General features: G+C 37.7%; 1 protein-coding gene across 4 annotated transcripts in view; it reads right to left on the minus strand.

The window, feature by feature from the left end:
* LOC117314841 overlaps positions 1-10,333 on the minus strand; it is a 97,731-nt gene extending 87,398 nt beyond the window's left edge. For all 4 annotated transcript variants that reach the window (XM_033868951.1, XM_033868957.1, XM_033868956.1 and 1 more), the window contains exon 1: positions 10,198-10,333. The gene's annotated coding sequence lies outside the window, so the exon portion shown is untranslated. The remainder of the gene's footprint in view (positions 1-10,197) is intronic.
* Positions 10,334-14,167: the final 3,834 nt, after the last annotated feature.

A 14,167-nucleotide genomic window follows, 5' to 3' on the forward strand; every position in this document is an offset into this window, starting at 1 on the left:
TGAACATCAATTATCACCTGTTGGGAAGGAGGGAGTGTACTTTGAATCAAGTGTCGAGATATTTTTTTTTCATGCCCCATTGGATCATATCGGATTTGCTATGAATTATCAAATAGCATTGATTTTTTCTGTTTTGGTTATATATTCTACTTTTGAATAAAATATATTCTGTAGATCCATTTCTTATATACCTTTACCTCGGATAACTATTTTGAATCTAAATCAATTTTATGGGATACAAACTTAAGAAGTTTCTTTCTGTGTTATATATGTTTGGTCATGCTTGTTGGTTATTTGTTATTATGTCCAATTAACACAGTAAGATCAATATAGATGGTGCATCTTAAAACTTATAAGGGACTTAGAGGCAGATTCAGAGTGCCATTTCAGTGACATGTCAAAGTTCACATGTACATAAATGGGAAAAGTTCTCTTGTGCATCTCCATTCCATAACGACAAACATGGAACATCATATGTCAAGCCCTGAGGACAGACTTATAGCCTTCCACACAGGGACCTGGACCCAAAGCCTTCCACACAGGGACCTGGGACCAAAAGCCTTCCTCACAGGGCCATGATGCAAAGCCTTCTAACAGGAACCTTAGCCCATATCCTTCCTCAAAGGGACCTGGACTCATAGCCTTCCAACAGGGACCTGGACCCATGGCCTTCCTCACAGGGACCTGGACCCATGGCCTTCCTCACCGGGACCTGGACCCATGGCCTTCCTCACCGGGACCTGGACCCATGGCCTTCCTCACAGGGACCTGGACCCATGGCCTTCCTCACCGGGACCTGGACCCATGGCCTTCCTCACAGGAACCTGACGCAAAGCCTTCCTCACAGTGCAGGGGTCGACATTAAGGCTTGTCCGCTACCAGACTAAATTGCTGTTGGACAAGTGAATGTATCAAAACACTTGTCCGATGGGACAAGTGACAAATATTGTCTTCGTGTTGTTTATTTATATTCTAAAATCAACATTCACAAGATTTCACCTTATACATATGATAACTAAACTGTCCATGTTTTTCGAAAATATTCAATCAACCCCATTGGTGTCTTTGAATTGAATATGCATATTGGAAAAAAAGGGAATATGAATAAAAGCGTACAAGGAAATTGAAAGTGAATTTGAAGGACTAAAGTGGCGACATATGCTGATACTATCAGGCTCGCTATTTATTGCAAGATTTAGCATAAATAGTATTTCAGATATTTATGCACTATTGCATTTCTACAATTATGTTCATGTTTTAGTCAGTTTTTTTCTATTCTACTACTTTAGTTTCTGTAAATCGAAAATAGGCAGTCAGTAGCATTTTTTTTCTTCTTCATTACGTAAATAAATATCAGTAATATAGTTGTCATTGCAATGTTATCGTTTTACTGCATGACACAGACATTGAAAAAACATCATTAAACTTAATTGAAAATGTTCAAGTGGGACAAGTGATAATTCCATTCGACAAGTGAATATAAATGTTACTTGTCCAAAGGGACAAGTGCAGAAAAAAGTTAATTTTTACCCCTGTCACAGGGACCTGACACAAAGCCTTCCTCACAGGGACCTGACGCAAAGCCTTCCTCACAGGAACCTTGGCCAAATGCCTTCCTCAAAGGGACCTGACGCAAAGCCTTCCTCACAGGGACCTGGGCCCAAAGCCTTCCTCACAGGGACCTGGACCCAAAGCCTTCCTCAAAGGGACCTGGACCCAAAGCGTTCCTCACAGGGACCTTGACCAATAGCCTTCCTCAAAGGGACCTGGACCCAAAGCCTTCCTCAAAGGGACCGGGACCCAAAGCCTTCCTCACAGGGACCTGAACCCAAAGCCTTCCTCACAGGGACCTGGACCCAAAGCCTTCCTCAAAGGGACCTGACGCAAAGCCTTCCTAAATGGACCCGGACCCAAAGCCTTCCTCACAGGATCCTGGACCAATAGCCTTCCTCACAGGGACCGTGACCAATAGCCTTCCTCACAGGGACCTGGACCCAAAGCCTTCCTCACAGGGACCTGGACTCATAGCCTGTCCTCAAAGGGACCTGACGCAAAGCCTTCCTAAATGGACCCGGACCCAAAGCCTTCCTCACAGGATCCTGGACCAATAGCCTTCCTCACAGGGACCGTGACCAATAGCCTTCCTCACAGGGACCTGGACCCAAAGCCTTCTAACAGGGACCTGGACCCAAAGCGTTCCTCACAGGGACCTGGACTCATAGCCTTCCTCAAAGGGCCCTGACGCAAAGCCTTCCTAAATATACCTGGACCCAAAGCCTTCCTCACAGGGACCGTGACCAATAGCTTTCCTCACAGGGACCTGGACCCAAAGCCTTCTAACAGGGACCTGAACCCAAAGCATTCCTCACATGGACCTGGACTCATAGCCTTCCTCAAAGGGACCTGACCCAAAGCCTTCCTAAATATACCTGGACCCAAAGCATTCCTCACAGGGACCTGGACCAATAGCCTTCCTCACAGGGACCTGGACCAATAGCCATCCTCACAGGGACCTGGACCAATAGCCATCCTCACAGGGACCTGGACCAATAGCCATCCTCACAGGGACCTGGACCCAAAGCCTTTCTCAAAGGGACCTGGACCAACAGCTTTCCACACAGGGACCTGGACCCATAGCCTTCCTAAATGGATCTGGACCCAAAGCCTTCCTCACAAGGGTCAAGATCCATAGCCTTCCTCACAGGGTTCTGGACCCAAAGCCTTCCTCACAGGGACCTGACACAAAGCCTTCCTCACAGGGACCTGATGCAAAGCCTTTCTCACATGTACAGGTCCCAATTGAAATTATTTCATATTAAAAGCCAAGTTCCTAAAATTTGCATTTTCCTCATGAAAAAAAATCTTTCCCAATTGATCAATTTTCTTCACAAAATGAGACAAAGAGGCCCCATCCCATACCAGTGAAAAAAGCACTGAGGTGACAGAACCTAAAACTTTCCTTACCGGGGACAGTTCCCAAGGCCTTCCTGACACTTAAGACTCTCAGACAAAGGCCAAAAGCAAAAGAAGAACAATGAATTCTGATCACATCATTAAAAGGAGCAGAAATAAGTGGTCTTTATAGGAAGGTGACCTTTACACAGAGGTTAATAAACAATGAATGATGTTGCATTGGATCCTACAAAGTGTGTCCTTTCATATACAGGCTTTTGTTCTATAAAGGTGGCCTTTATAGACAGGTTTTTGTTACATAAACTTACAAGTGGTCATTATAAGCAGGGTTTATGAAATTTTAGGACAGGCTCTTTACATACAAGTGGCCTTTATAGACAAATGTTTGTTAGATAAAGGTTGTTTTTTAGACATGTTTGTTATATGCAGGTGGCCTTATAGACATTTTTTGTTGTAAACATTATAGGTGACCTTTATAGACAGGTTTTTCCTATATGCAGGTGGCCTTTATAAACAGGTATTTGCTATATATAAAGGTTATTTTAGACATGTTTATTACATACAGGTAGCCTTAAAGACAGTTTTTGTTGTAAATATTATAGGTGACCTTTATAGACAGGTTTTTCTTATATACAGGTGGCCTTTATAAACATGTCTGTTACATATAGGTGACCTCTATAGATAGTTTTCTGTTTTACAGTGGTGCCTTTTATAGGCAAGTTTATACATAACGGTGACATTTATAGACAGGTTTTATGTACAGGTAACCTTTATAGAGAGGTTTTTGCTATAAATAGGTGACCTTTATAGACAGGTTTGTTATAAATGTTAAAATCCACATTTACAGACAGGTTTCAGTTATATACATGTGACCTCTAGGACAAGTTTGACCATGTGTGCAGCTCACACATCATTGGTTATTGATACAATCAGGATGTCACTTTACTAATATTCATACTTTCATTCTTTTTCAAATCATATACCTGCATGATTGATCCCATACAATCAACATATGTTACCAGAGACCAAACAAATCCATTTTCAGGCAAATATTTATTTACAATTTCCAAATATTACAAACAGCAATAAATAAGTCCACATGGGATTAAAGCAGTCACATCTATAAATCTGATTAAAATAATTTGTTATACAGTCAAACTCACCACTGAAGAATATATTTTCCCTAAATGTTATTAGTAACTGCTGAACGCTCTTTATGCAAATCAAAATACATAATAAGTATTGAAATATTAGGAACTGTCTACAGGTGTCAGAGAAAATTCTCTCCAAATTTCAAAATAACATTGTGAAAGTTCAGAATTATATACATGTCTATATACAGAGTTTGAGTATGAGATACTAGGTCAATAACTGGAAAATGAACGGTTTAGTTGCGGACAGCCGGATTTCTCCCTTGACTAGAAATGAATATCCTGCTTGCCAGCATTAGCAGTTCTCCACAGCATTTTCTTCTCACTTTTTCCACCATGATAACATTTGTATGACAGCTGGTACCAGTTGCCAAGCCAACCAAATCTTCGCTCCAGCCACTGATGCCAGCCAGAATGATGTGTTTCTGCATGAGTGACACCGCTTGATGTAAAACAGCTCAGAGCAATGGCAGCCAAGTGCAAATAATGTGCCTACGTGATTAAACCCTTGTTGTTGGTATGTACAGAGACTTGTGGCAAGGATTACAATGCAAATACAATCACATCTGAAAAAATATAGAATGTCTATCCTGAATCTCTATAACACAGGCTTAATGTGAATCTCGAGCCTATATAGTCTGATTTTGTACAGCAATACAATGTATATATACATTCTTTGTATAACATAACATGGAACTTCGCTAAACCGATCACACTCGGTACACAAATGTTTGGTCAGTTAAGAGAGGGTTCCTTTTAGAGAAGTGATCCATTTTGACCAGTCAATATCTAGGGATAATATTGATCGGATGACACTTTGTAGCAGTGTTAATATCATGGAAGTTGATAGTACATAGAATACAGAATTCATGAAAACATCAGGCCCAGAGGGCCTGTATCGCTCACCTGGTTTCATGAGATATATGGAAAAAAACCAATAATGACGCATAAGTATATGTGTTGCCATTCAAATATTGGGTATATTAAAAGAAGTTGACCCTCTTCATAAGGAAAATCATCAAAATACATAAAACCTTCATAAAAAAAAAGTGATAATCAGCAAAATCCGGCACCCAGGTGTTATAAGTTCAAAAGCGTCTTCAGTGCCAAAGGCGTAAAACACAGAAATTTCTCAAAATTCCTATTTTACTAGTACCAATTAATCAATCCAGCAAGACTTCATAATGTCAAAATATATAAGATTGATAAACTTGGATCTCCATAGTCATTTCGATTGGGGATTTTTGCTGTACATGTTACATAATTCGTTGATTGGGACATCTTTAGTCATATACCCGCCCCCAATTTGGGGGACTTAGCAAATATTGAAAAGTGTTTTTCATGTCAATTATCCTTGCAAATTATAGCTAATGTATCATTTTTTCCCCTGATCTGGTTATTTTCCTTGAAGGACTGCATTTTCAGCAGAAAAAAATACCACAACCATGTTTTCAACTCTTCCTCTGTGTTCATCTTCTATAGGAATTGCCCGGTGTAAGACTCATCGACGCCCAGGTGTAAGTCTCATCGACGCCCAGGTGTAAGCACCAGCATTACGATTGAACCCGGTGCATAAATAAAGAAGGATCAATTTGGTACATCGTCATTTCAATCAGTATCCAGAGGTGATTGGTTTTGAGATTAAAAGGATCGGTTTTGGGAAGTTGCTCTGTGCAGTGACTGGAATATACCTCAGTACAAAATCCATCATATCTTTTGGTTATTGAGAAGTTGTTTAAAGACATTTGACCTTTGTGACCTTTCAAGTAGGTAGTAAAGGTCATTCATTTAAACAAACATAGAAGCCCTCCATCACAGCATATATATATAAGTACTGGCCAAATATATTGACCCTAGGCATAAGCAGCTTTGGAGAAGAAGTTATTTTATTAAAAGAAAACGTTGACGGCAACAGAAGCCGCACCACAACATAAGCTCACTTTGGTCCCTTTGGGGAATTTTGCCAAGCCATAAACTGGGGTCCTTGCTCAGATTGCAAGTTAAGTATATTATTAATCCATATGAAAATCGATCTTTTATAAAAGTTACTGAAACTATATTGTTGGTGCTAAAAAAATTAACATATTTAATTTCAAATTCAAGTAAAAATTGAATATGAATGATTAACCAACCGTCAATTTTTAAAATTTGTAGGTTTTATGAAAATCATTCTTCCAGAAATATTTCCTTGTAAGTAGTCTTCATCCAAAATAATCCCTATATATCATGTTCAGTGCTTTTGTAAGCAACACAAAAATGTCAAAATCCACTAAATCTGACATTTACGAGCCAAAACAAAAAACATTTTTGCTTGACATTATCATACTAACTTTCTAATCTATTGGGTAAAGTTTATCCGATATTTACTGCATATATATACATGGACATAATATTTACACTCGCATCACCAGTATGTGTGTGTTAGCAATACTTACCACCTGATATCATATTTCCAATGACAATTAATAAAATACATGTTGCTATGTTAATACTTAATACCTGTTACTATGGTAACTGAACATCATTAAGTGGTGTGTTGTGGGTAACCACAACAATGATTCCTTTTACAGTGTTACAATAAGCTGTCAGAACGCACAGAATATTGGACTGACAGGACTAGCTACTGTTCTACAGTACATCATTGCAACCTACCTATGTTTTTTTTATTTTATCACTTTCTTACTCATGCACTATGAAATAAATGCTGTTTTCATCTCAATGAGGTCTTAATGAATGAAAATCAAATCATTCTATCATTTAACTAAATTAAACATTAAACTGTTGAAATGAAAATGAAGGCTCACATCCCAGCTACTGGAATCTTGCCCAGTACTGGCATCAAATTTTCACCTAAACCAATGTTACATAGTAGCCTTGCTTTCAATATTATAACATCACTTAAAAGCTTGCTATAGAAAGTAATTCCTGGTCAAGCTGAATATCATTACTACTGTCCAATAAAGTCTATGGAAGTAGAAAAAGACATCTGGAGGCAAAATATCTTCCTGTGTGAAATTTGATGCTTTTCCAATATTTCATTATGAGTGCAATTACCATCCTTTAAAATTAAACATTAAAAAAATCTGAAGCCTTTATGATTACCGATATATATCATTTATTCTTTGTCAGCATATGGTAACATCCAATATGCAATGCTACAAAAAAACAAATTTAGTAATTAAGCTCAACATGATAAGTTATAAATACTAATTAATTTATATAACAGCCGTTACACTTGCAATACTTCCCTGCTAGTAGGGACTTTGCATGTTATAAGTAGTGCTGTGTATCGGCAACAATGTCACGATACGATACGTATTGCGATACAGACATCACGATACGATACGTATTGCGTATACGTGAAATTGTCATAAATTGAAACAAATCAAACAATATTTAACGTTCAATCTGAAGTTTTAATGACACTCATTGAACACATTTTTAACAAAAACAGTAGAATTAAACAGATCTAAATAAATGTCAAATATAAACAGGACTCTCGAGTCTTGTCACTGAAACATTGTCGACTGAATGTTATACCTTGGGTTAACAACGTGCAACAAGTTACAACTCACGGAAACATTCATTTCCACTGCCGAAAATGGCGCAGATCATTTATTATAAACTAGTTATCGATACATCATGTAGCATGTTTGCTATCAGCTTTTAAACATAGTGGTTTTCGGCTTTATTTGTGTTAAACCTGTCCACGGTTTTCGGTTTTCAATACTTGTCTTGCTGGTGGTGTAAAATTGTCAAATGAGGGTGATGCCGATTTAATGCGAATTCAAGTTATTGTGTTCCAGGAATACGTTAACTCCGCGCCTCCCATTCTGTGAATACGGCAATACTGAATACTCTACTTCGATAGGTAAGTTCCATGTGCCGTGGACCCTTGACTTGTTTCAAGTCAACGAATATCTTTGATTTACAAGTCGGAGGAGGTTTAGTACTAAGATATAGATATAGATAGAGAGATAAAGTTAAACGGAATTACACATGGCTGTCAGCGTTAGCCATTGTCCATATTTATTCGCAATCATCAAGGCGCTCTGCATTGGCGACTTCATACAATCCGGTTACAAGCGTTTTACTGACGGTGCGCTTCGGCGCGCTCGATTCGCTGTATCAAATGTGTTACAAGGACCCGCACCCATGCCGGCGATATTACGATACAGGGATGACTGTATCGATGTATCGTATTGCGGCACAAAACGAACATATATCGATACGTATCGATGTATCATTACAGCACTAGTTATAAGAGGTAACTGATTTTGAATCTTTTCTATCTAAACAACTATATTCTCTATAATTATTCTCCCTTGACACTGCCTCACTTTTGGCCTGTAGTTGACCATTTACTCCTGTAAGGCTTTGGGCTCTGTACCTGGTCTTGACATATTAGTCTCTACAAAAAGTAGTTGAATAGTTGCTTCTCCTGATTAACACTCAGCATTTTGGGAGTGAACGACTGGTTCATCCATTGTCAGTATAATGTGACTGGGTGAGGTGCCCTGCTGGATGTCTTTAATAGTATGCTTCAGTGAGGAAGCACTATAAAGTCAATATAAGTTTCATGCTATTGGTTGGTTGTTGGTAGATTCCTTCACTTGGTTCCGAGCACCCCGTTTTGGGTATCAGAAAGTTTAATCTGTGTCGCTGTCAGGAATATATAATTGTAATTATTATGAAACATTTACTGGCAACGGATGAACCAGTTTCATTATTATATAATACAAGGGGGCAAACACAAACATATCTCACCCTCTCAAAACATACATATATATAGGCTATCCTTAAACGATCAGCTGTTAATAGGACATTAAATAATACAGTAAGGTCATCAACAAAATTTACAACATTATATGTATTTATTAGTATTGTATTCCTCTCTTTATATTGTTTTTTTATGTAGAGGCATCAAATTCAGAGTTTGTTTTTTATGTAGAGGTATAAAATTCTGAGTTTGCATTTCAACCATAAAGAAATTGAAACTAAGGTCCATGCTTCAGCCATTTAATTCAGACTTGCAATTGAGAGTTTCCACATTTACAAAATACCCAGTGCAAAGGGAAAATCCTGATTATAACACAATTCTGTATGGATATTTACATTAAGATTTTTTTAATGTTGCAAATTTGTTTAGATTTTTAAAATACCAAGGATCCTTAGTATCTCGTCATGACAAGTAAAGGGAGGCAACTTAATTTTTTAAAATGAGAAAATTTAATATAAAAAAGGTTAGAGTAGAGGCATTAGTTTACCTCCTAATACAACTCTGTATCTAAACATCTCCAAACACCATTTCCCTGTGTTATAATATTACAGACCTGAAGGCACTATTAAAATAATACCATATCATGAAGGCTATATCATACATTGTCATAGCAATAGGTAAATCACTGCACTTTAATAGGTTGTTTACATCTTATCCATTATCTGTAGCTTCCCCCTATATATACATGTATAAGTTTTAAATTATTGCATACAAATTGTTTATTTTTTCATGAATACATCATATTGAATTTAGGTTAATATTGATCACCACAAACACTTGTCTCCTTCTATAATAGTTAATACATACATAACATGTACAGTTTTAATCTATTTATTGCATATTAGGTACATCACGTTGTATTACTTATCAACAAAATAAAAAATCGGCAAAATGACCAGGGTCCACACAGCCAAACTGCCCAGCATCTGATGCAGTGAACCAACGCCTACTTTGGTGTTCAGTGACGAAGAAAGCCCCTATCCGTGTCGGTGTAAACACCACACAACCGTGTTTACACGGCTCAAACACAGACATATGTACGCCATATATTCTCAAAAACAAAACGAGCTTTTCATAAACACACACCATGTGTAATATTCGTAAGAATACATCTGAAATACTACATTATTCTGTCACGAGACGGTCTGAACCACAGAGCGAATGGCTGACCTGCCAGGTCATAGCTAGCCAAGCATGTAATCGCAGCCATTGTGGCTTTTAGTAGGCGAGCTCTTTTCAGCTCTATAACGACAACACACACAGAACCAAACCCAACATCATCAACATCTCGCGACTGAAAATCTATCAAAACACGCGTTAAAATTGTAAAGGAATTTCGACAAGGAGACTTACCGTTATAATGGCGTCGGTTCATGCCTTATCTACTGTTCAGCTCCACTGATTCGGTTTGATCGGCACACTAGTGCGTTTCGGGGTCAATCAAGGGTTTTAACGCACGGCCATTCAACATAGGTGAGCTGCCATATTGATTTTCTTTATCTTATCAGCATGCGTGAATTGGCACGTGACGTAACAGCATCTCGCGCCTTTTGTGATTCGCCCACCCGTAGCGACAGCAGATGCATGCGGAGATTGTGTAATTAGGGTATGTGGAATTATTTTTAAATAGGCCGATCTAATTCGAGTATGTGTTTTAGTATCTACACATAGTCTAGACTCCTAGATAATTTATTGCAAAATATCTAACTATACAGACTAACAGAATAACATATCCTTGTGAAAGTCTATATTAATAAACCCGTGCCAGTCACAGGGACTTGGAACCTGTGGTGACGTTGCACATTGGAACGGAGAGATAATATATCACGATATGTTTTGGCGACAAAACTCTACCCAACAGCACCCTGCTGTCTAGAATTTCTAGAGACACCACTGGGATTAATTGAGGTCCCTAACCATATGAAAGTCTCTGATTTTAACCTACCAAATTGTAATGAAACACCGTACGCAGAATCCTAAGTTTCCTTGGGGTTTGGTACATTGTGAGGTCTCGGATTTCATCCTCTATAGTCCAGTCAATTAAGGGTTAAACCGGGACACAATTGATGTTATAACAGAAAAAAAATCTACCAAAACGAACCTGTGTTTTATTTTTTTTCCCCGCCGTAATCGGGGTCAAGAAAATAAGCATTTGCTTACTAGACCAAATTTGAAGTGTAATATTAAAATTCTTGCATAATACTCTGTAATGACTGCATTGCAATACTAGTGCGTGTATAATACAGATTAGGGGGGGGGTCAATAGTGATTGCCCTATGAATATTGCTAAAGAGCATTCAAATGTTGCACATATTTGCTTTTTAAGACGGAAGAAAAGCAAAATGACAATTGATATCAATAATAACTGAGAATGAACAGACTCAACACATTGCAATATGTCACACGTACTAGTATTTAATTTTCTCAAATAAGAGGTCTTGCTTTCATGTAATGAAACTTATCAACCTTGCAAGTTGTCCTGTTGGGCTGATTTGGAACTGTTTCAAAGTCCATATCGAATGATTTCCCAATTTATGCAACTTGTATTTGAATAATATTCATGAAAGGCTATTAAAGCTGATGAAGCCAGTTCTGTGCATATTTTTCTTACTTTCTTACTTAAGATATCTTGAAATCATGAAAGAAGTCAGAATGATCAATACCCATGCTCGTGTTAACTTGACTAAACCCAACCCCACCCCCCCACCCCAAAAAAAAATTTAACTTCATCATTTTGAACAACAAAATTGATTTATAAATGTTTTGTTTTTTATCTGATGATTGCCGAATGTTTTGGCATGAATTACCACAATAGCATGGTCCTGATGGGTAATGGGAATTCAGGTTTAATATCTCTTGGTTTGATCAAACATATATTTTTCCGTTATTATTGCCAATACCTAATTTGCTATTCTATTATTTCTTTAACGGCGATGTCTGTAAACCAACTAAGGATTACGGTAGATTCAAAATGGACGTCACTCATTCTTGTCATTTTTATAGAAATAGTCACGAGGGATTTGAATTCGTGTCTGTAGATCCTCTCGAATTAAAATGCCATACATGAATTTTAGAGGTAAATATATATATCGTTTTTCTTATGAGATTACTTAACGCTATTTCACACATTTAAAAAGACAAAAATGGTCATTATCGTCAAGTTATAAATGATTTTAAGCCATATTGATAGTTCAATCGTTTTTCAATCCAACACCCAGCTAAACAAATGGCCAATCTGTGCTGTATTTAAGTTATGCTGTTAATTTTCTATATCCATCTTTACACAAAAGGTAGACATTACAATTTAAGGAAGGTTTAAACCGTGATTTCTCTTATTTACTTGATTTTCCCATAGATCGATTTTGGTAGACTTTTCCCCCTGTTATAATGTAGGTACCAAACATTAAAAAAAAAAAAAAAAAAAACAATTAAAGAAATCTGTTGCAATTATGTCCCACTTTGGGCTTTATTTTGAGTAAACTGACTGGACTAATTAACTGGCACTGTTCAAGGTGTTTATGAACTAGTTATATGATGAGATTTGTTTCTTTTTAAATATTAATCTTCCGAGACTCAGTTACGACAATTAACAACAAAAAAGAAACGACATGTCTTCGAGTAATTTACTGTCGGGAGAGACGTGATAACCGATATGGCTGTTTAACTGTATACGAGTTATTTCCCTTGTTCCAGAGCCTCTCTACATAACATGAAGCTTGTTTGCATCAGTCTGTTGTGGGCACAGGGGCTTGGCACGACTTTATAAACGATAGTCAATATATATATATGAATTATGGCACAGGGACTTGACTATAATACATATATATATGAACTATCATTTATAAAATCGTTCCAAGCCCCTGTGGTTGTGGGTATAGGTGTGGATGTCGTCCCCAACTGGTGTTTATAGGACATCATTAACCACATTCGTCTGTGTATTATTGATTAAAGATTTTATTACCATTCTGACAGAGACATGGTTTCACCAGAAAGAAACACTTTTTGCTTTCATTCAACGCTAAACGAATAATTTTCCAAAATGTGACCAAACTAGTATTTTCCCAGTAAACAGTGAGCCACAACTTTCTGACTGTAGTTTTCCTTACACCTCCTATGATGCTGAGGGCTCGAAGCATTCTCTAGCATGTTTGGGCCGGGAATCCTCTGCAGCCTCCTTCCAACGGAAATATCCACGCATGCCATCCTTTTCTGCCACACTCCTCTGTCAGCTCTGCATACTTGTACTTCTTCCTTTCCTGTACTGATTCACCCCTCGTCTCCCATGACAGTCAGTTCTACCATCACCAGGTTTTTTTCTTGCTGGGTGATAACAACACTATGTCTGGTTGAGTGTTGTCTCCACGATCTCTTGGGAAATTAATTTCTTACCGACAAGATACACTCGCATCTCCCAGTCTTCTGAACCTCCAATAATCCCTAGGTTGGTATTTCTTGTCGTTCCCGATGGTGTCTGTACCTCTCTTTGGAATCAGATGAATGTTGGTACCTTCTTTGCTCCGCCTCCTTTCTTCCTTTCCTTCTCAAGTATGTGAGCAAGTTACCGTAACACCTTGTCATGTCTCCGCGTGCATCGGCCTTGTGCCAAAAGTAGACCCTCCATAAATCCTTTGCTCGGTGGCTGCCAGATGTGGAGAATCAATTGTTTCAAACTCAAGTCTCGTTCTTCATAATAATCTTATAAAGGAATATATGTACGATACTACGAGATATCACACCAATTTTGTGTGTAATAAATATGATATACAAGATACCCGTTAAAAGCTGTTAGATATATCATATACGAAATCTCATGAAATAAATAATACGCTTAAGTTGATTTCATAAAAAAACTAGACTAACGTGGTACCAAGGTAAACGACAACTTGGTTTACCCAGGGATGCATATTCATTACAAAGGACCGGTTGCTTTTGTTTTATTTTTCTATATTTAACACACCATTATCAGATTGTGGGCTGTTCACATTGCCACGTGACCATTTAATTTTGACAGATAATGACGTTTGTTACCACTATCTCCCAGAAAGTACTTAATGGATCTTTATTGTGCATGCGAGTTCCCATTGCTCTTTTGTTTTTACATACATGTAGTTAGGAATACATTTAGACAGAAACATTAAAGAGATGGTCGGTAAAGTTATACATATTTGTGGAAAAGGTTTTGAAAAGTTGTTTATTCTTGTTCCTCGCTTCATGACGTCATTTGGTTGTTATATCTACTACATATGTCTCTACTGAACACGGGAATGAGTCCCTTTGGCATTAAATATGTTAATTTATTGGAAAACAAACATTTTGAAATACA

This window comes from Pecten maximus, chromosome 16 (assembly GCF_902652985.1).
Source record: "Pecten maximus chromosome 16, xPecMax1.1, whole genome shotgun sequence".
Taxonomy (NCBI): Eukaryota; Metazoa; Mollusca; class Bivalvia; order Pectinida; family Pectinidae; genus Pecten; species Pecten maximus.